The 21373-nt window shown below is 32.4% G+C and overlaps 1 protein-coding gene and 1 pseudogene across 1 annotated transcript in view; one reads left to right on the plus strand and one right to left on the minus strand.

The window, feature by feature from the left end:
* GRID2 (glutamate ionotropic receptor delta type subunit 2) overlaps positions 1 to 21373 on the plus strand; it is a 1408631-nt gene that overhangs the window by 163899 nt on the left and 1223359 nt on the right. The window lies entirely within an intron of this gene.
* LOC123847712 (protein transport protein Sec61 subunit gamma-like) lies at positions 1042 to 3389 on the minus strand (annotated as a pseudogene).

The raw sequence follows: 21373 nt of genomic DNA on the forward strand, positions 1-21373 counted from the left end.
ATGATTGAATTTAAATCTACCATCCTGCTATTTCTTTTCTGTTTGTTTTCTTGTTTTGCTTCCTTTTGGATTAATTGAGCATTTGTTTTGATTCTTTGTTGCCTTTTGGTTGACTTATTTATTGACTTTATTGTATTATTTTAGAGGTTGCTTTAGGATTTAATAGTATTCATATTTAACTTATCAAAGTTAGCCTTCAAGTGATATTACAGCTCTTTAAAATAGTATAGAAATCTGATATCATTGTTCCCCCATTTCTTCTTTCATGGCCTGTGTGTTATTGTTGCCATATATTTTACTTCTGGTTATGTTAAAACCCCACACTACATCATTATTTTTCTCTTTAGTCAATTGTGTTATAAAGACCTTTAATATGAAATATATGTTATATTTATCCACATATTTTTCATTCCTAAGGCTCTTCCTTCACTTGTGCTAGTCCATACTTATATTTGGATCATTCTCTTTATACCTGGAGGTCTGCCTGGTGATTAATTTTTAAATCTTTTGCATATAATGTCTTGATTTTAGTTTTATTTTTGAATTATTTTTACTGGGTAAAAAAATCATTAGTTGACAGTTTCTTTTTCAGTACTTTAAAAATGTTGATCCATTGTCTTCTGGCTTGCATTGTTTCTGATGATAAATCAGCTTGTTCTTTATCTTTGTTCCTCTGTATACAATGTTTATCTTTCTTCCCTTTGTTTTTAAGATGTTCTCCTTTTCCTTGGTTTTTAGCAATTTGATTATGATGTGCCTTGGTCTGATTCTTTGCATATCTCTTGAACTTGAGGTTTGTTAAGTTTTTTGAATCCATGGGTTTATAGTTTTTATCAAATTTGGGAAAAAATGAACCATTATATTTTTCTGCTCCTGTCTTCTTTTTTTATTTTGAAATTATTTTAATTTAGAAATATGAAACATCTTGAAAGAAAACAAAGAAAGAAAAACACAAAATACATAGGCAAATTTTTACTCCATGAACTTTTCCAATACTCACTTGTTCACTAATTCCCAAGATGAAAAACTTCTAAAAAATATTCAGCCACCAACAATGATGTTATTAATAGGGATATAGATCAACTTCACAAAAAAAGCCAATGAATCCCATTATAGCACCTCCTATTGCTGTTGCCATGGCAGTCTGCTGAAATTCTTTTATATCAGGTTTAGTACATCTACTAACCAGCTGAATTCAGTCCTTCACAACCTGCCACCTTGGTTCAATGAACTGAATTACCTGATCCTTGATGCCTGCCCACCAACACCTCAAACGCCAGGAACAGGCAGCACTGCTCCTCCCTTCTTTGTGGATTCCAACTATATAAGTATAGATTTCTTGGTTTTCCTATGAGTTGCTAATGCTCTATTTTTTTCAGTTATTTTTTTTCTCTATGTATTTCATTTTTAGTAGTTTCTAATGCCACTTTTTTCAAGTTTACTCTTCTTTTGCAAACTCTTCTAAGTAGTTAATGCCCTATTATGAGGTTTTCCATTTTGGTATTAAGATAGCCAATAGCCTCAGCCTTAAGTAAACCTTAGTAAATGATATGTCTACAACTTTCATGTGTTTCTGTCTCCAGCTTCATAGATACTGTACTCACACACATACACTAATGAGTACTCTGCTGAGTACATAAGGAGGAGTCACTTGGGGGTATGCTGGACTGTCCAGTCTTTTGTCCTTTACCATGGTCTAGAAGTGTTCTTTAGGTTGTAAGCTATGACAGTTGTTGGGCTCACCTTGTTTGTTTCTTGTCCCCCAGGTATCACTGTCCTTTATATCCTGATGTCAAAAAATTTAAGACTGTTTTTTCATATATTTTGTATAGTTTCTAGTTGTTTTACTGTATTGTTAAATATGGTCCCTGTGACTTATCTTGGCTGGAAGTGAAAGTGCCACACACATATATATTTTTAATATTGGTACTTTTTAATCTTTGGAAAATCTTACCTTACTTTTCAAAGCTGTTTCACAAATAGCTATTTCAAGTTCTGGCTGTTAATATTATGTGTACTCATCAAAAATAAATGAACAGTATGTTACTGTACATTTAAAGTCTTGTTAGGAGGGTGTATCTCATGTTAAGGGTTCTTATGCATAAGAACAAAAAAGTGGACCCAGAAATATTTTGGTGGTGATAGGTATATTTACTGTCTTCATTGTGGTGATGGTATTATGAGTATACGCATATGTTCAATTCCTTCATAATGTATATATTAAATATGTAAAATTGTTGTGTGTTAACTATACCTCAATAAAGGTGAAAAATAATGAATATATTTTATATATTCATAAAATATATTTTATCACTAGAAACTCAGTGATAATTTAACAATTCCATCTTTGAATTTTCTCAATAAAGATATGGCTTTATGTTTTATTAATTGCATTTAATACTTTTGTATAATGTTATTAAAGTATTTTCTTTAATAAAATATACTAAGGCATCTCATTTAGTGATTGATTAGAGGTATATCATTTTTAGAAAAATAAGAGTAGAGTAAGACCCACTGTTAATTTTCAAATATATAAAAATGTACGTTTCAATAGGAATTCATTAAACATTTGCTTTACCAGCATTATATTGCCCACTGTAGGACATATAAAAGACATTTTAAAAAGAACATATTTGTTCCAGAAATCTTATAATGATATTGGAAATATAAGATTAAGTTTAAGGAACTTTTGCTTTGTATTGTTGAATACATATGAGTGAGTGATAGCCTAACTATTACTATTAGGGCATTTCAGCACTGCACAGTGATTTGATGTGCTGATAATTTTTTTTAATTTTAAGTTTTAAAAACTTAAAGATAAGATTTATATTAAAGATAAGCTATTATTCAAAAAGTTTTGCAAATATTTTATTATTTAATTATCACAACTCAATGTAGTAGATTCTTACATTATTCCTAGAGGATGAAACTGTGGCACAGAGGGGTTATATAAATTGTCCAAGACAATACAACTAGTAAAATTTTATAGTATGTTGAAATAAAACTCTTACATGTTTACATATCCTTAATACTTCATTACTTTAGTTGTCCAATATTGTTCACTGGTGAAAAATGATTAAAAAAATAAAATATTGTATTAATGGCTAATAAATATTACATATATATCAGAACCTATTCATATTCTAACCATTATGTAGAAGGAAAATATTAGATAGATTTTTCTAAATATTGTGGTATTTAAAGTTGTACTTTTTTTTATAGTCTATTTTTTTATTGAGGTATAATTGGCATACAATATTATATTAGTTTCAGGTATACAATATAGTGATTTGACATTTGTACACATTAGGAGATAGTCACCGTAATAGGTCCAGCTACCATCTGTCACCTTGCAAAGTTAATACACTGTTATTGACCATATTCCCCATGCTGCACATCTGCATGACTTATTTATTTTATAACTGAAAGTTTCTACTTCTTAATTCCCTTCACCCATTTTCTACCCCTACCCCTGACAACCATCAATCTGTTCTCTGTGTCTATTAGTCTGGATTTTGTTTTTTGTTTTTTAAACTCCACACATAAGTGAAATCATGAGGTATTTGTCTTTCTCTTTCTGACTTATTTCACTTAGCATAATACCCTCAGGATTCATCTATGTTATCACAAATGGCAAAATATCATTCTTTTTTAGAGTTGAGTGGTATTCTAGTGTGTGTGTGTGTGTGTGTGTGTGTGTGTGTGTGTGTACATATACACCACATTTTCTTCATCCATCTAACAATGGATGCTGATGTATCCATATCTTGCCTATTGTAAATAATGCTCCAGTGAACATAAGGGTGCATATATCTTTTCAAATTAGTGTTTTTGTTTTCCTTGGATAGGTATCTGGTAGTGGAATCATATGGTCTGGATCATATGGTAGTTCTATTTTTAATTTTTTGCAGAGCCTCCATACTGTTTCCATATTGCCTGCACCAGTTTACATTCCCACCAATTGTTCATGAAGCTTCCTTTTTTTCCACATCTTCACCAACACTTTTTATTTCTCGTCTTTGTAATAATAGCTGTTCTGACAGGTGTGAGATGATATTTCATTGTGGATTTGATTTGCATTTCCCTGATAATTAGTGATGCTGCCCATGTTTTCATGTGCCTGTTGGCCATCTGTATGTCTTTGAAAAAATGTCTATTTAGACCCTCTGCCCATTTGTAATCAGATTTTTTTGTTATTGAGTTGTGTAAGTTCCTTATGTATGTTGGATATTAACCCCTTATCAGATATGTTTTTCAAATATCTTCTTCCATTCAGTAGGTTGTGCCATTTCATTTTGTTGATGATTTCCTTCACCGGGCAGAAGCTTTTTAGTTTAATGTGGTACCATTTGTTTAATTTTGCTTTTGTTTCCCTTGCCTTTGAGGACTGATGTCAATAGCTTACCACCTATATTTTCTTCTAGGAGTTTTAGAATTTCAGGTCTTACATCCAAGTCTTTAATCCACTTTAGTTAATTTTTATATATGATGTAAGATAATGTCCTAGTGTCATTCTTTTGCACATAGTTGTCAGTACCATTTATTGAAGAGATTGTCCTTTTCCCATTATGTATTCTTGCCTATTTTGTCATAACTTAATTGGCCATATATGGGTGGGTTTATTTCTGTGCTCTTTATTCTATTTATTTGTGTGTCTATTTCTGTTCTTATGCCAGTATCATACTGCTTTGAATATATTTTTAATATAGTTTGAAATCAAGGATCATCATGATACCCTAGCTTTGTTCTTCTGTTGAAAGATTGTTTTGGGTTATTTTGGGTCTTTTGTGGTTCTATAAAAATTTTAGAATTATTGTTTAGTTCTGTGAAAAAAATGTCATTGGAATTTTTGATAGGGATTTCATTGAATCTGTAGATTGCTATAGGTAGTATAGAAATTTTTACAATACTAATTATTCCAATCCATGATCATGGAATATCTTTCCATTTATTTGTGTCTTCAATTTCTTTCATCAGTGTCAAAGTTTTCATTGTACAATTCTTTTACCTCTGGTTAAATTTATTCCTCGGTATTTTATTCTTTTTGATGTGATTGTACATGTGATTTTTTCTTGATTTATGTTTACGCCACTTCGTAATAAGTGTAGAGAATCAAATGCAACAGATTTTTGTATATTAATTTTATTTTCTGGAATTTAACTGAATTCATCTATTAACTATAATGGTGGAGTCTTTTGGGTTTTCTATATATAGTATAATCCATCTGCAGATAGTGACAGTTTTATTTCTTTCTTTCTAATGTGTCTGCCTTTTATTTCTCTTTTTTCTTGCCTAGTTGCTGTGGCTGGGACTTCTAACACTGTATTGAACAAAAGTGGGGAAAGTATACATCCTTGTCTTGTTCTTGATCTTAGAAAAGCTTTCAGCTTACACTGTTGAATAAGATATTAGCTGCAGATTGCCATATATGGCCTTTATTCTGTTAGGTACATTACCTGCATACCCACTTTGTTGAGAGTTTTTTTCATAAATGGATGTTGAATTTTTTCAAAAGCTTTTTTGCATCTATTGAGAAGATTATATGATTATTTTCCTTCACTTTGTCAATGTGGTATGTCATGTTGATTGATTTGTAGATGTTGAACCATCCTTGCATCCCTGGAATAAATCCCACTTAATCATAACATGTGATTGTTTTAATGTGTTTTTTGATTTACTTTGCTTTTATTTTGTTGATGAGCTTTTAATCTATGTTAATCAGGGATATTGACCTGTCATTTTCTTTTTTTTGTATATTGTCCTTGTCTGGCTTTGGCATTGGGGTAATGCTGGCCTCAGAAATGTATTTGGAAGCTTTTCCTCCTCTTTAGTTTTTTTGGAAGATTTTGAGAAAGATGGGTATTATATCTTCTTTGCTTGGTAGAATTCACCTGTGAAGCCATATCCTCCTGGACTTTTGTTTTTTGGGAAGTTTTTTATTACTGATTCAATCTCCTTACTAGTAATTGGTCTGTCAAATTTTCTATTTCTTCATGATTCGGTCTTGGAAGATTATAAACTTTTAGGAATTTATTGATTTGTTCTAGGTTGTCCAATATCTTGGCATATAATTTTTCATAGTAGTTTTATGATCCTTTATATTTCTGTAGTGTCAGTTGTAACTTCTCATTCATTTCTGATTTTATCTGGGCTCCTTCTCTTTGTTTTTCTTGGTGAGTCTAGCTAAAGCTTTGACAGTTTTTTGTTAGTTTTATTGATCTTTGTAATTTTCTTTTTAGTATCTATTTCATTTAATTCCACTCAGATTAAAACTGTATTCTTAAGAAGATTTTATATATGTGTGTGTGTTATATAAAAAGGTTTATACATATATATAAAATATCATATGATCATTTTATCTAACTATTGCCACAACATATAGCCAAATATAGATATTTAAAATTTGCTATTGTAAAATGATGGAATTTTAAAAACACATCAACAAAGTTCCTTTATTAATGAAAATTGTTTTTTAGTATCCAGTTTATAAGGCTAATCAAGTTGATGTAATGTATAATTTGTGAGGGTTGAGGTCATCCAAAATATACTAAATGAAATGTGATCATTTTAAACTGTCTCAAATGGGTAAGGGAGGACGGAATCTACAAATACAGAGATGGTTAAACTATTCGATTTGAGAGAGAGAGAGAGAGAGAGACAGAAACAGGGAGAGATTATGTTTTTGTTTAGTATTGTTAGATGTGTAAAAATGTACTTAAATCTTTTAAACTTGGAAGAATAGTTTTGTCATGAAGCAGCAACTCTGGACTGGAAAAATGCTAGAATTTAAAAAAAAACTATAAATGCTATACTTTGCTAATACAACACTTATTTTCTCATATGCAAGATAATTAAGGTCTCAGTGGTTAACCCATCCTAGTATCACTGAGGGGTAGCAATCTGAATCTAATATCAAGTTACTTAGTTTAGAATAAATGGAGAGACACATCTTTGCAGTTTAAAGACACAGTTTCCAGTGACCCAGTTTTGGGGATATTACTGTCATGGTTCACTCTAGGTTTCTAAATACTGTTTCTGTGCTTACTGAGCCAGAGACAGCATGCTCGATTGTGTCAATTTATACTGAATACCTTTAATATGTGAACTCATGCATTCTACTCACCATTTATCACTTTAAACCTCTAGGGCAGATGAATATAAACACACAAATGTAGTTTGGATTTTCTTATATGTCATAAATACCCTGGGCTATATTTTGGTTTTATTATAATTTATAATTTTAAAAAAGATAAATGCCTTAAATTTCATTTCTGGAAACAATTTATTATTTTAAAATAAAATTTGAAACGATTTAAAAATTTATGTAGATATATATCGCAATATATATTGCAAATCACAAATATATATATATGTACACAAATACACATACATACATACATGCCATAAATTTGTTCTTGGCATGAGTTACATCATTTAAAGAAAAATACCAGTCCTGAAAAATAGTACATGCTTAGGAAGTAGCTGTTGACTTAATGACTGCTTAAGTAAATGAAGAAACTATCTGTAAAATTCATCAAAATAACATTAAAAAAATTAATTGCATCTCATCCAATATTATAGTTATGATACTGTTCTCTATATTATTTCTATTACAATATCTTTGGTTTTCTTTACTATTGAGCTTTTCATTTTTCAGTTTCCTTTCCTGTGGTGTTTTCCCTCTTCTTTCCTGCCCAAACTAAACGTATAGTTTAATTCTAAAATGTAAATTTGGAGTGTAGCACCATGAAAGTTTTTTAGTCTATGTGAAAGTAGTCAGTGTGGAAATTCCTTCAGATTTTCAGATTTTGCATGTTTCCTTGATGGCCACTTGGAACAAGTTCTTTCAGGATATGAGTTGCCAAAGGGAAAGTATGGAAATAATTTTGATGAGCATGCTATGATCATACTTCTACGACATTCCTAAGTAGATGGCTTGCCTTGGACACATTTTTAATATATCTTTCTTAACCATTTTTGTCACTCTTATAGTCTTCATCCCATCCTTGTAGACGTTTTTCTCCTTCTTTTCCCCAACCACCAATTCATTGTTCCAAATTTGAACTCAATTTTCTGTCCACTTTTCCCTAATTGATAGAGTAATAGTGATAATTCTGGATGGGAGCACTCACAGGAGTGCTTTGTTAAGGACAGCATCCTAATTTTCAAGGCCCACTTGGGATATCTCAAAGACAAACCAAGATTTACCAACTTCTTTTGTTGAGCTGACTTGCTTAAGAGTGCAACTGCTTTTATGAGAATCATCACATTGTCAAACTGTAGTAAAGGAAGATAGATATCTCATGTGAACCAGTTGAAAAGACAACAGAATCCAGATCTGTGGTTATTGATCAATGTTTATTTAAGAAATGTGCTGATTTCAGAGGAAATGTAATGAAGGAAAATACTACACCTGTTGTGTGATTGTGGTACTGGATTAATGGACTTCTTTGCAAGTTAGAGGAAGAATTTTATGATTGATAAGAAGTAAGGAAGTTACATAGGCCCTTTTCTGAGCTAAAGTGAATTTAGTCTACTATAGTCCAGGTGTAATTTTTAATTGAATTTGACCTTTCTAGTACCAATTGTGGTAATGTGGATGAAGAAATGCCGGAGTTATGTAAAGAAAGTTTTTAAAAACGTTTTTTATTTGCAGTGTTTTACAATATTATTCAATCAAAAATATATCCTGAACAGTTATAATAACTCAGGCATTATGCTATTTAATGAACATATAAACACTATAAAATGGATACTGTGATGTTCCTTGTTTTACATATGGGAAAACTGGAGCACAGATATATTCATTAATTTGTTAACATTAATAAGTTAACACAGGAAAGCAGAACAGTTTTTTGAAAACAAAAAGATGATATGGCTAATAAAATGTGTTGCTTTTATAAGGAATACTTTTCAGGCCATTTCTTTTCTGTTTTATGAGCCACTGCTATCTTCTACATAGTGGTATTTATAAAGCTGAGATCATGGACAGGTTTTGTTATGACAGTAACCCCACCATGTTGTTGTTTTCTTTAAAATAGTCAAACTTGTGAATGAGTCAGACCTTTGGCTTTATTATCTACTGTAAACCTCACCTAGCAGTATGTATTTTTTTCTGTAATAGCTATTGTCTTTAGACCTTTTTCTAATTTTAATTGTTGAATGATAACATAGGTGAATTGACCAACAGGAACAAAATTATTAAGTAAAAAATAAGTAGTACAAATTAATCAGTTCAGAGGAGAGAGATTGCTGTGGGCTGCAGTAGGCTGGAAATATGTTAGAGAAGAGATGAAGCTTGATCTGGATTTTGAAGATAGTAGAGAGGGGAAGGCATATTTTGTGAGGGTAAATTAATACACTTCTCAGATAAATATAAATGTTAAAGTATCTTATTAATTCACTTTTAAGAGTAATCAATAGAAATCTGATTCTTTTCAACTTTGTAATTAATCCTAGCTTAAAATTTTCCATTAGATATGGAGTCTTATTATTATTATAATTATTTTGAGTAATATTTTTCCTTCTGTTTAATTTTACTAGTTTTCCAAAAACAAATAATAATTCTTGTCAAAAATACATGTATTCTCTAAGTTCCACTAAAATGTAGGTTTAATATTATTAATTTGTTAATGTGAAAAAAAACCAGATAATCAGAATCCATGAGGAAGATGGAATAGGAATGAAATGAATGGCTTCTTTTTCTTAACATCTTTGTTGAAATATCTTTGACAAATAAAAGTTGTGTATATTTAAGGTGTACAACTTGATATTTTGATATATATACTGTACACATTGTGAAATAACCACCACAATCAAGCTAATCAACATATTTGTCACCTCCACGTAGTTATCATTTTGCATGTGTATGTTGAGAAGATTTAAGTTAAGATCTATCCTCTTCACAAATTTTAAGGATACAATACAATACTGTTAATTATCTTCACTATGGTGTATATTAGATCTCTAGACCTTATGGATCTTGTGTAACTGAAACTTTGTACTGTTTGGCCAGGATTTCCCATTTTCCCCTCCTCAGCCCTTGTCAACCACCATCCTGCTCTGTTTCTAGGAATTTAACTATTTTAGATTCCACAAATAAATGAAGTCATGCAGTATTTCTCTTCCTGTGTTGCTTATTTAGTTAGCACAATGTCCTCTAGCTACATCCATGTTATCACATATGGCAGGATTGTGTTCTTCTTTATGATTGAATAATATTTTGTTGTGTATCTTTATCCATTCATCTGTCAAAGGACGTTTAGACTATTGTAAATAGAGCTGAAATGAGCATGGGAGTGCAGATACCTCTTTGCAGTCCTCATTTCAGATCCTTTGGATATATATTCACAAGTGGGATTGCTGGATCATATGGTAGGTACATTTTTAATTTCTTGAAGAACCTCCATATTGTTTTTTTATAATGACCATATTAACTTACATTTCACCAGCAAGGTTCTCTTTTGTCTACATCTTTGCTAACATTTGCTCTCTTTTGTTTGTTTGTTTTTTTTTTTTTTTGATAATAGCCATCCTGACAGATGTGAGATAATATCTCATTGTGGTTTTAATTTTCATGATAATTAGTGACATTGAACACTTTTTCATATACCTGTTAGCCATTTAAAGTTCTTCTATTTGAGAGGTGCCTATTTAGGTTTTTTGCCCCCTTTGTAATTGAGTTATTTGTATTTTGGGTATTGGCTCTGTAAGTTCTTTATATATTTTTGATATTAATCCCTTATCAGATATATGGTTCATAAATTTTTTCCATTGTGTAAGTTCATTTTCATTTTGTTAATTGTTTCCTTTGCTGTTTATTTTAACTTCTTATAACTTCTTATGTAATTTACTTGTCTTGCTTAAAGTGAATGTCCTTGTTTATGGTAATAACAGATATCAAATTCTATTGTACATAAGTTTGTATGACATTAGTTCATAGTTTTCATGTGTCAATATTGGTTTCAATAACAAAAAAATTTTCCACATTTTCTTCTCTAAATGGAAACATTGTCTAACTATTGGTAAGACTCATTAATAGAACACCAGGAATATTGAGAAGTACATTTTCTTGACATGGTGCCTATGTTAGTTTCCTGTGGCTGCCATAACAAATAACCTCAAATGGGGTGGCTTATATCAACATAAGTGTATTCTTTCACAGTGTTGAGGCTGGGAGTACAAATCCCAACTCTAGGAATGTTGTGTTCTTTATGGAGACTCTTGGAGGAAATCCATTCTTTGCCTCTTCTAGCTTCTCTTGACTGCCCTGGTATTCCTTAACTGTGGCTGCCTCTCTCTGATCTCTGTTTGGTCATATTGCCTCCTCTTCTTCTGTCTATCTCAAATCTCTCTCTGATTTTCACTTATAAGGACATTTATTATAGGATTGAAGGTCCTCTTGGATAATTAAGGGTAATCTCTTCAGCTCTCCCAAGATCCTTTACTTAATTACACCTGTAAAACTTTTTTCTAAATAAGGTAATATCCATGTGTTACAGGGATTAAAATATAGATATATCACCCTCAATCCCCTACAGTCCCCTGTTCCATCTTCTGAGCTTTCCTCAAAACTCATGTTTCAATCCCTATCTGTGCTTACAGCCCCTCAGCTAACTGTGCTCCCCCTCCTACCCCCTAGCCCTTAGGAAATTGCCAACTCTTTATTCCAAATCTTTACCAACTTTTAAGACTTCTCATCTTATTATTCCTATTTGGTATCTAATTCTCTGAAGTCCCTATGTTTCATATGCTGACAAGGTTGGTAAGGTTGACTGGTCTAAGCACAACAGATTTATTTTTTCCATGCACAGTTAAAGTTCTGAAGTCAGCAGGATGGGCTGAATGTGTAAACAACACAAGCATGGAGAACAGAATTAATGCAGCTGTTACTAAATAAGTACACAAAATTTGTGGATTAATGAACTCAAAAGTCTTGGGAAAATTGTTTACACTCTTTCATTTTATACTTTATGTATCTTTACACTTTCTGTTTTTTTCTATTTTTTATGTTATATTTTTTAAACTTTTTTGATATAGAGGAACATTACCCTTTGTTCTGGCCAGTTATGGAAAGAACTGATAAAGGTATCTTGTGATTGATTGCTCTAGGGTGAGTGCTCATTTAACGTAGTGGTGATAGAGAATGGACATGAATTATAAGCACTAATTAAATTATTCTCATATTCTTACACTCTCTTCCAGACCTAGACAGATACTGTTGAATAGGTGAAAGGGAAATAAGAATGTAATATTGCTCCATTTAGTTATGTTAACTGTTCTAGATAGCACAATAGTTTCACAGATAAACATTCCTTTAAGACAAGAGAGAAATTCAGGTCAGAAAAAGAGGTTTATGTTTTGTCTTTGTTTAGGATTGTCAACGTAGAGCCTCTCCCAGGGAAGATATTGTTGCCCAATTCTATCTTATCCTGGACCTTTCTCTGGCTAAGAGGCTCTGAAGATGCATAATGTAAGAATCATAATGGAAGAGAATATTTGCTAATTCACTGTTTACATCCAATACTCATGACTTAATTAATATATTATTTTACAAATTTAAATATTTAATTTATTATTAATATGACTTCCTAAATTCTATGTTATATCATTACTTTTGAAAATCTTATTTTTTTAAGTTTTCAATCGTGAAATACTAATTAGCAAATGTGCTGCACCATGGATTGTGTTTTTATGTGGAATGTTTTGACAAAACATACTAGACACATCTACGTATATTTGTTGCCTAACTGATGTAGTCAGTGACAAACACAATCTTATACCAATCAAATAATTTCAGTTTTATATAAGATGTCAGCTAGTTTATTGAGTTAAATTTCCTCTTTTCAAGTGATGTATGCATGTTTTTCAATTTATTTTGTCAAGACTTGGTCAATATTTATGTTGAGGGGAGGTGGTAAGCCTCTCCTTGCCAAATAAATATTATTGGGCTATCAAAACTAGAATAAATCCTGGATAAGGGTCACCAACCACCAAATACAGGGAACAATCTAATTTCTGAATGAGGTTAACAACCTGGGGTCAGATGTCTTGAGAATAGGATCTGGGGGGAGCAGATATGGTAAGTATGAATTATTTTGCCAAACTGAAGTCAGAAAAATAATAGTCATATTTGAGATATTTGAGGGAGTGCTTTCAGGATCCTACAGGGACAGGGAGATAACCAAGCAACAGAAAAAAAAAATACCCCTTTGGGATATTTAGTAGCACAGTGTCCCTTATTGGAGTCACACCTGATACTGCAAAGCTGCTAAGCAAATTAGCTCAAATACTTTTGAAGAATTCTAAGAAATGGAAAAGTTGCATATGAGAATGTATAGTTGCTAACCCTTAGTAAACTTTAGTCAAACTCTCTGATGTGCTATGTGAAGGAAGATTAAACCATGCAAATGACAAAGCAAGATTTTCTCCATATACACTGACTAATAAAAACTTGGTATTCCCAAATTTGCTTTGTTTTTATTAATGTTAGAATAAGGTAAATCTATCATAGGAAAAAGAAAATTCACATATAGGTAGAGAAAATTTTAACTAACCATATTGCTATAGCCAGTGTTTTGGTTCATTTTTAATAATTGTAACTGTTATCAGTATTTATCATGTGTTGGATATTGCTCTGAGTGCTTTACATGTATTTTTCTCCATTCAGCCCATGCAATAGCCTGCCCAGTTAGTATTATTCATTCCATTATAGAGATTAATTCCAGATACAGAGGGTTTTAGTAACTTCTCAAGGTCACAAAGATAGTAACTGGCACAACTGGGATTAGAACCCCCTAAGATGATCTAGAACTGGATATTGAAGCAGTATTTGTATAGGCAAAGCACTGAGTTGCCTTCTGCAAACTACATGTTTCAGTCATTCACCTGAAAAAACTTAGTAATTAGAAAAAAAAAGTGTAGATAAAATATCATTTTAGGTATCCAGAAACTCCAGTGGTAGTGTATTTCATTATATACTGCATAAGAGAGAAATAAAATATTATAGGAATTCCAGATACTAAAAGACCACATCCATGTGGAATGTTCAGAGAAGACATCTGGAAAAATTACAGGTTCCAAATATATCCTGTATAATGAGTGTTAAAAAAGGTAGAGAGAAATTCGATTTTAGGCAGAGTCAGAGAACAGAACAAATCTGGTTGAATGGGATATAATGTGACATAGATTGGAAAATCACATTAGAATAGGAATGGAGAGGCTAAGATTCAAGTCAAAAATTCCAGACCTAGTTTAGTAGGTATTGAGATAGTAGGATGATACGAAGAGCACCACAGGAAGAAGCAGAATAGTGGTTAGGTTTGATGAACGTTGGAGGCATATAGTTGTTTTTTTTTTTTTTTTTTAAGATTTTATTTATTTATTTGACAGAGAGAGACAGAGAGCGCAAGTAGGGGGAGCAGCAGGCAGAGGGAGAGGGAGCGGCAGGCAGCGGGAGAGGGAGAAGCAGCCCCGACGCGGCGCTCGATTCCAGGACACTGGGATCATGACCTGAGCCGAAGGCAGATGCTTTACCGACTGAGCCACCCAGGTGCCCCAGGAGGCATATAGTTTTGATCCAAATCTCATCTCTACTACCTGTTAGCTGTGATTTTAGTTAAGCCATCTAATATTATTATGCCTATTATGCCATCTAATATTATTATTATGTAAACTCAGATTAATGAAAATATTTGCTTCATTTGGTTATTATCTGGATTACATAGAAAATTTCATGTGGAAGTCTAAGCACAGTGCTTGCCGTAAATTTAGGAATTATCTGTTCATTAAACAAACAGTTACTGAAGGGCTGTTATAAACACATCATTGCATCATGGCAAAGATATATAGGATGCATGAAAAAGGAGAGAGATAGAAGGTGAAGAAACCAATTAGAAAATAATTTCAGTGGTACAAAAGGGGATAAAAGAGGCCTAAAAGTGGAGTATGACAGTTGGGAAAAATAAGGAATTGATGGGACTATTCAAATATTTATAATTGAACACATTTTATTTATATATTTTTATTCATTATTTATAATAGATTTATTTCCAGAAGAGGCAAAAATATGACTCAGGGTAATTAATAAGAGAGGAAAAATGTTTACAAAAGTATTTGTAATGAAACAGCATGAAGAAGTGTTCAAGATTTTTAAGCCTCAAACTTTACATACACGTCAGTCTATCATGTCTACTGTATTAATTTTACCTGTTTCTGTGTTTGACCCAAGTAATAATACATAATAACTTTCTAAGATTTTCTGGGCCTGAAAACAAGATTTGGAATTGCAGGGAAAGTGAGTGTAGTGAAAACTGGTGATGTAAATAAAGAGTAGTTAATAATAGTGGTGGAAGCTGTGAAATAACCAAGAAGACTGTGCTAATTGGATCTCATTAACATCTGCACTGATTTGGCTGGCTTGTAGTCCATACATATACACTTGACTCTACAAAAGATAAACTGGTCGATTTCACAGTCCAGAGGTTATATAATGCTATTAATGAAAACACTAACCTTAAAAAATGTTTATTTTTAATCATTTAAAAACTAAACTCTGTGGACAGAATCAAATCATCTTTATCAACCTATTAGAAACACTTAGTAAAGCGAACATTGTCTTGCTGTTTTTTATACAACACACACAAAAACAAAAAAGTAAAGGGAAGGTACATCTCTCGTAAGTCTCATATTTTATATAAATTGAGTTTCTTATATTTTTTATATACTCCCTGTTGTGATAGGAATTACAATGGATCTTGCAGCTTTAAAATAACACTATTTCAATTTGAATTTAAAAATCAGATTTATATTTATGTTTGAGACTTGTATTCTACTTTTTCAAAAAATGATATAAGGTACCTTACCAATTGCTCTCCTCCCCTTTCTTTTTTTTTTTTTTATAGATTTTATTTATTTATTTGAGACAGAGAGAATGAGAGAGACAGAGAGCACATGAGAGGGGGTAGGGTCAGAGGGAGAAGCAGACTCCCCGCCGAGCAGGGAGCCCGATGTGGGACTCGATCCTGGGAGTCCGGGATCATGACCTGAGCCGAAGGCAGTCGCTTAACCAACTGAGCCACCCAGGCACCCTCTCCTCCCCTTTCTTACATACATATCCATTTACACACATATACACAGACTCTCCCAAAAAGGTTAATATAAAAGGAATAACAAGGGCAATAATCTTTGACAAGATGGAAAAAAATATGCTAACTTAATGAGTTAACATAGTTGATGATTTAAGTTAGTATAGCAGTTATAAATCTTATTACAGCAAAGACAACAAAAGAAAAAGGGAAAAGGGAATATTATATATATTAAAGATCAGTCAAGTTTCTTGGTATATGGAATCTTTTCCTATTTTGAAAGGAAAATCTCACATGGGAATATTATAAGACATACAGTGTATGATATAACTGACAGTATCTTGACTACAAAATAGAGCAAACACAGAAGAAGAATTCATTTGGCTTTTTTTGGGTGGGGGAGCTGGGATTGACCAAACTATACTATAAAAAAATAGTAGCCAGCTAAACTCTTATACTTGAATAGATTGTTTTTATTGTGGTTAAAAACAACATGAGATCTTCCCTCACATTTTAAGTGTGCAGTACAGTGTTGTTAACTGTAAGAAGGGTGTTGTGTAGCAGAAATCTAAAACATTGTCATTTCACATGACTGAGACTCTCTAAACATTGATAAGCCGCTCTCTATTTCTCTGTCTCTCCAGCCCCTGGAAAGCACCATTCTACTTTCTGCTTTGATGAGTTTGACTGCTTTAGATACTGTGTGGGGAATCATCCAATTTTCCTTCCGTGATTGGTTTATTTCATTTCGTTTGATATCTCAAGGTTTATCCATGTTGTAATATGGGAGAGGATTTTTACTTTTTAATGGTTGAATAATATTCTATTCTATGTATATAGATTATTTTCTTTATCCATTCATCTATTGAGGGACATTTAGGTTGTTTCTGTATCTTGGCTATTGTAAATATTGCTGCAGTGAACATGGGAGTGCAGAAATTGCTCTGAGAGCTTGATTTTAGTTCTTTTAGGCCTATATCCAGAAGTGAGATTGCTGGATCATACAGCAGTTCTATTTTTAATTTTCTGAGGACTCCTCATACTGTTTTACATAGTGCCTGACAGTTTTGCATTCCTACTAACAGTATTCAAGGGTTCTAAATTATCTACATTCTAGCTAATATTTGCTGTTTTCTGTTTGTTTTTATAATACCCATCCAACAGATGTAAAGTGATATCTCATTGTGGTTTTGATTTTCATTTCCCTGGTGATTATATACCTATCAAAGTCCATGGCATTTTTTACAGGAACAGAAAAAAAAAATCTTAAAATTCGTATGGAGCCACAAAAGACTTAAAATAGCCAAAACAATCCTGATAGTAAAGAACAAGGTGGAGGCCTCATACTTTCTGATTTTAAAACATATTACAAAGTGGGATGAGTGGTGATATGATAGGACAGTTGATTAGGGAATATTTTTCCTGAGGTCAGCCAGTTCTCATGAGAGGCTGTTAGTTCTCAGTATTGCCGTGATGAAAAGTGGTCAAAGGTTCGGGGGCCTGGAAAGGGAGAGAAGCTTGATGAAAGTTTGTTCAAGTTAGCAGGCCTTTTGTCCAGATTGCTCAGTTGGGACAAACAGTTCAACTAATCATTTAGGAGACAATAAAAAAAAAAAAAAAGAGAGAATTTGGATAGTTTTTTTTGTCAGTCTTTGTTTTAATTAAAACAAGGATTAGGTGTGAGTCTTATCTAAGTTACATCGTGAAGGGTAGTTCTTCGCAGTCAGTCATTTTGGGGAACACAAAAAAGGTTGGGATATTTCTTGATTGTTGCTGTTTTTACTGGGAAGCTGGTAGAGTTTGACATTCTCACTGCCAAATGGAACTTTGCTGGCAAGTGCTGCAAATACCCCTGTCTGGTGAACTTGCAGAGAGACTGATGTTAGATGGCTTAGTGTCCTATTAACTCTTGTTTGTGCAGAAGACCACAATGAGTCTGTGCCATAGCCTCATTTCAGCTCTGGGTCTAGACTGTCTTCTCCCCAGCAAGAGTGCTTCAGCCATAGTGAATTTCAAGTCAGGTCTGCCAATTCTCAGCGAAGCATATACACCAAGAAAATGAAGGGTGCAAACCAGACGAGATGGCTGGGTGATTATGCTTATTTACTCTTAATTCATCACAACAAAAATGGTGGTGCTGGATCACCTTGTACTGTGATGTTTCTCAAAGTCTGAGTTTTGGAGTGGTGAAAAGCCTCTTTTTTAAATTCTATTTTTCCTCAGTTTTATTGAGATATAATTGACATATAACATTGTATTAGTTTTTGTACAGCATAATGATTTAATGTATGTACATATTGTGAAATGATTAGCACAATAAGTTTAGTTAACATAATAGTTATTTTTAAAATGTTTTTTGTTCTACATACTATTTAATACATTGAAATACATCAAAAACATTATTAGATCCATCAAAAGGTATTTGGACACTCAATAGTTTGTCAAAGCTCAATTTTGTAAAAGTCTTTATCAAAATTCTTGGTCCATTTTGATAGGCACAGATGCGTATTTTCATGTAATACTAAAAACAACAAATCAAATCATATTATTGGAAGAATGGCATTTTTAAAAATTAAACACTGATGAAATAATGCATTAAATTTGAAAGTAAATGCTTTCTCTTGAAGTAGAAGATGAATGTCCATCTATTAAATTTACTAAAATTTTAAAGTTGAAGACATCTTAGTGTTTGAAACAATACAACTGAAAGAAGACTTTCTTAGAATTAGTTACCAGTGTCATTATTTTCTTCTATAATTTATTTGACTGTGGTCTTGCTGAGGAAGAATTTCATCTTGGAGCTAAGAATTCTGATGTTCATGTATTATAATAACAGATCATGTCATTAAAGTTTTTTGACTCTATGTTCTCTTTCCAGTTTAAATAGATGAGATAGCAAATATATGGAAATTTATTCTGCCTGTTTGTAGCCTTCATCATTTTCAAAGTTAAAAGATGCATTTGGATGGTGTGGGTTGGAACGGATGGCAGGTGATCAGAATTAATTAGGAATGCACACACAGGAATAGAGTTAGAAGTACAAATTATAAGTATCTTCATTGGTGGTTTATGAAAAATGGAATGCCAGATTTCTTCAGTGCTTATAATATCTGTTCAATTTATAAGCCATTATACAGTATTCTGATCTGATAAATTTTTAGTGGATTTATCTTAAGGCGTTATTAAGCTGAATAACAAATGGGCACATGCTTTATTGAGATGGACAGTGTACTGAAGCCAGTAGGTTTCCTAGATGATTTAGAACCTGGATAGCTCTTTCACTGGTTTATTGTGTTCACCTCCATTAAAGACAATTACTATGCCCTATTGAAAAAGTAGTGTGGAATAATTGCTGTAACACATGAAATTTGATTCTGAATCCCCACTGTGAAACCCTATCTTGAAACAAGTTCATATTAGCATGAGATTGATGGAAAATTTCATAGGAGGTAGTCACTCTAAAGTCTTAAAAAAGTATTTTGGTACCTTGATGCCATTTTGATTATTCTTAATTATCAGTATTAATCTTAAAAAAATCCAGAGAGAACATATTCTAAATACCAATAAAAGATTTCTGTTTTGCATAATTAACCATAAATGCCCATAATGAGTAATACATCCATGCAGTTGAAATGTAAAATCCAATATCCTTTCTAAAAGTAAAAGCAAAACTGATTAAAATGGAGTAAGAAAAATATCCGGAGTAACAGTTAATCAGCTAGTATAGTCATTTTATGTTTTGTCTTTTTGTTTACTTACCTTTCCCTAATAAACAAGAAGCAACTTATAGGCAGACTCTAGGTCATGTATATGATTGCATCTCAGGTACCTGGCTTTTTTCCCTGATATATTAGCTCAATAAATATTTGATGAACCACAGTTTCTGAAAATAATCAATGGCTGGCTGAAACATTTATTTGTGAATGTCTTGAAGGAGACTTGTAAGTGAAAGGTCTATTACGTGCATTTTTGTATATCTTGCTTATTGCAATATCTTGGTTAAAGAAGTTTTACATAATATAAATTATACTTCCATTTTCACAGCTTTGAAGAGCTCTAGTTCCGTGTTTCCTGCAGTATATTGATGCTTTTTATGTTATGCTATAACTTCACACTCCCTAAGTCTAACACAAATCTTCTCATGTCCCTCTATTGCTATCAGCTTAGCTCAGTTCTTTATCACATTAAAATTAGTTTACAGCAACAACCTAAGAACTGATCTGTCTAAAGCAGTGTTTTACTTCATTCTCTTTTCTTGACATTTAACAATGAATGATGCAGTAACTAGTGACATTTCTTATTATATTGAGTTATTATTTTTTCATTGTCATGTTTTACACATTTGTCTTGGTCAAGGAAATGTCCTACAGATAGGTGGGATTTGTTAAATAAATTTTGATTACCTCATTTCATTCTTATCTATGAGCCCATTTCGTTTCCCTTTGCATTTTCTGTAATATCTATATGTTTTTTAGAGAACACATCTCAACTGTGTTTTCGTGTTTAATGTTTATCAACATAAATACTCCCATTTTTTTTAAAGATTTTTATTTATTTATTTGACAGAGAGAGACACAGCGAGAGAGGGAACACAAGCAGGGGGAGTGGGAGAGAGAGAAGCAGGCTTCCTGTGGAGCAGGGAGCCTGATGTGGGAGCTGGATCCCAGGACCCTGGGATCATGACCTGAGCTGAAGCCAGACGCTTAATGACTGAGCCACCCAAGCGCCCCTATCAACATAAATATTCTAATTCTCTAAGTCTTTGATTAGGAAACAGAGACTTGGTTTCCTCTATTTGGTGTGTGTGTGTGTGTGTGTGTGTATGCACATGATGTCAAGACAGATTGATTTTTACATTTTACCATTTTATTGTGTATAAAGTTAGATGACTGTTAATTATTCTGTGATTTATTCACAGGATGTTAAAGACAATATCATTTCTAACCCTTTCTTGTATCATTTTATAGTGCATTGTTTGGTGATGCTAGGTCAAATTAATTTTAGATTACTGTAGTAATACTATTTTTTTCAAACCAGGCATTGTATATTTTCCTAAATTTTGCACAGAATATAAAGGTGAATGAAGGGATTTTTTTTGTGTGTATGTGTGAGGTTGGCTTTCATTGAGATCAACACATTTCCAGAATCTGAATCTTTAGTTATTCACAATCATGCCTCTTTAAAATAAATATTTTTTTTTATTTATAACTATCCTAAAAGGCTTTTGTATATTCACTAGGACCAGGTGGATTTATGAGGAAGATCCGTCCCTAAGACAAATCTTACAA

This window comes from Mirounga angustirostris, unplaced genomic scaffold (assembly GCF_029215605.1).
Source record: "Mirounga angustirostris isolate CCGP_5_RB_7025 unplaced genomic scaffold, mMirAng1.0.hap1 SCAF_2, whole genome shotgun sequence".
Lineage (NCBI taxonomy): Eukaryota > Metazoa > Chordata > Mammalia > Carnivora > Phocidae > Mirounga > Mirounga angustirostris.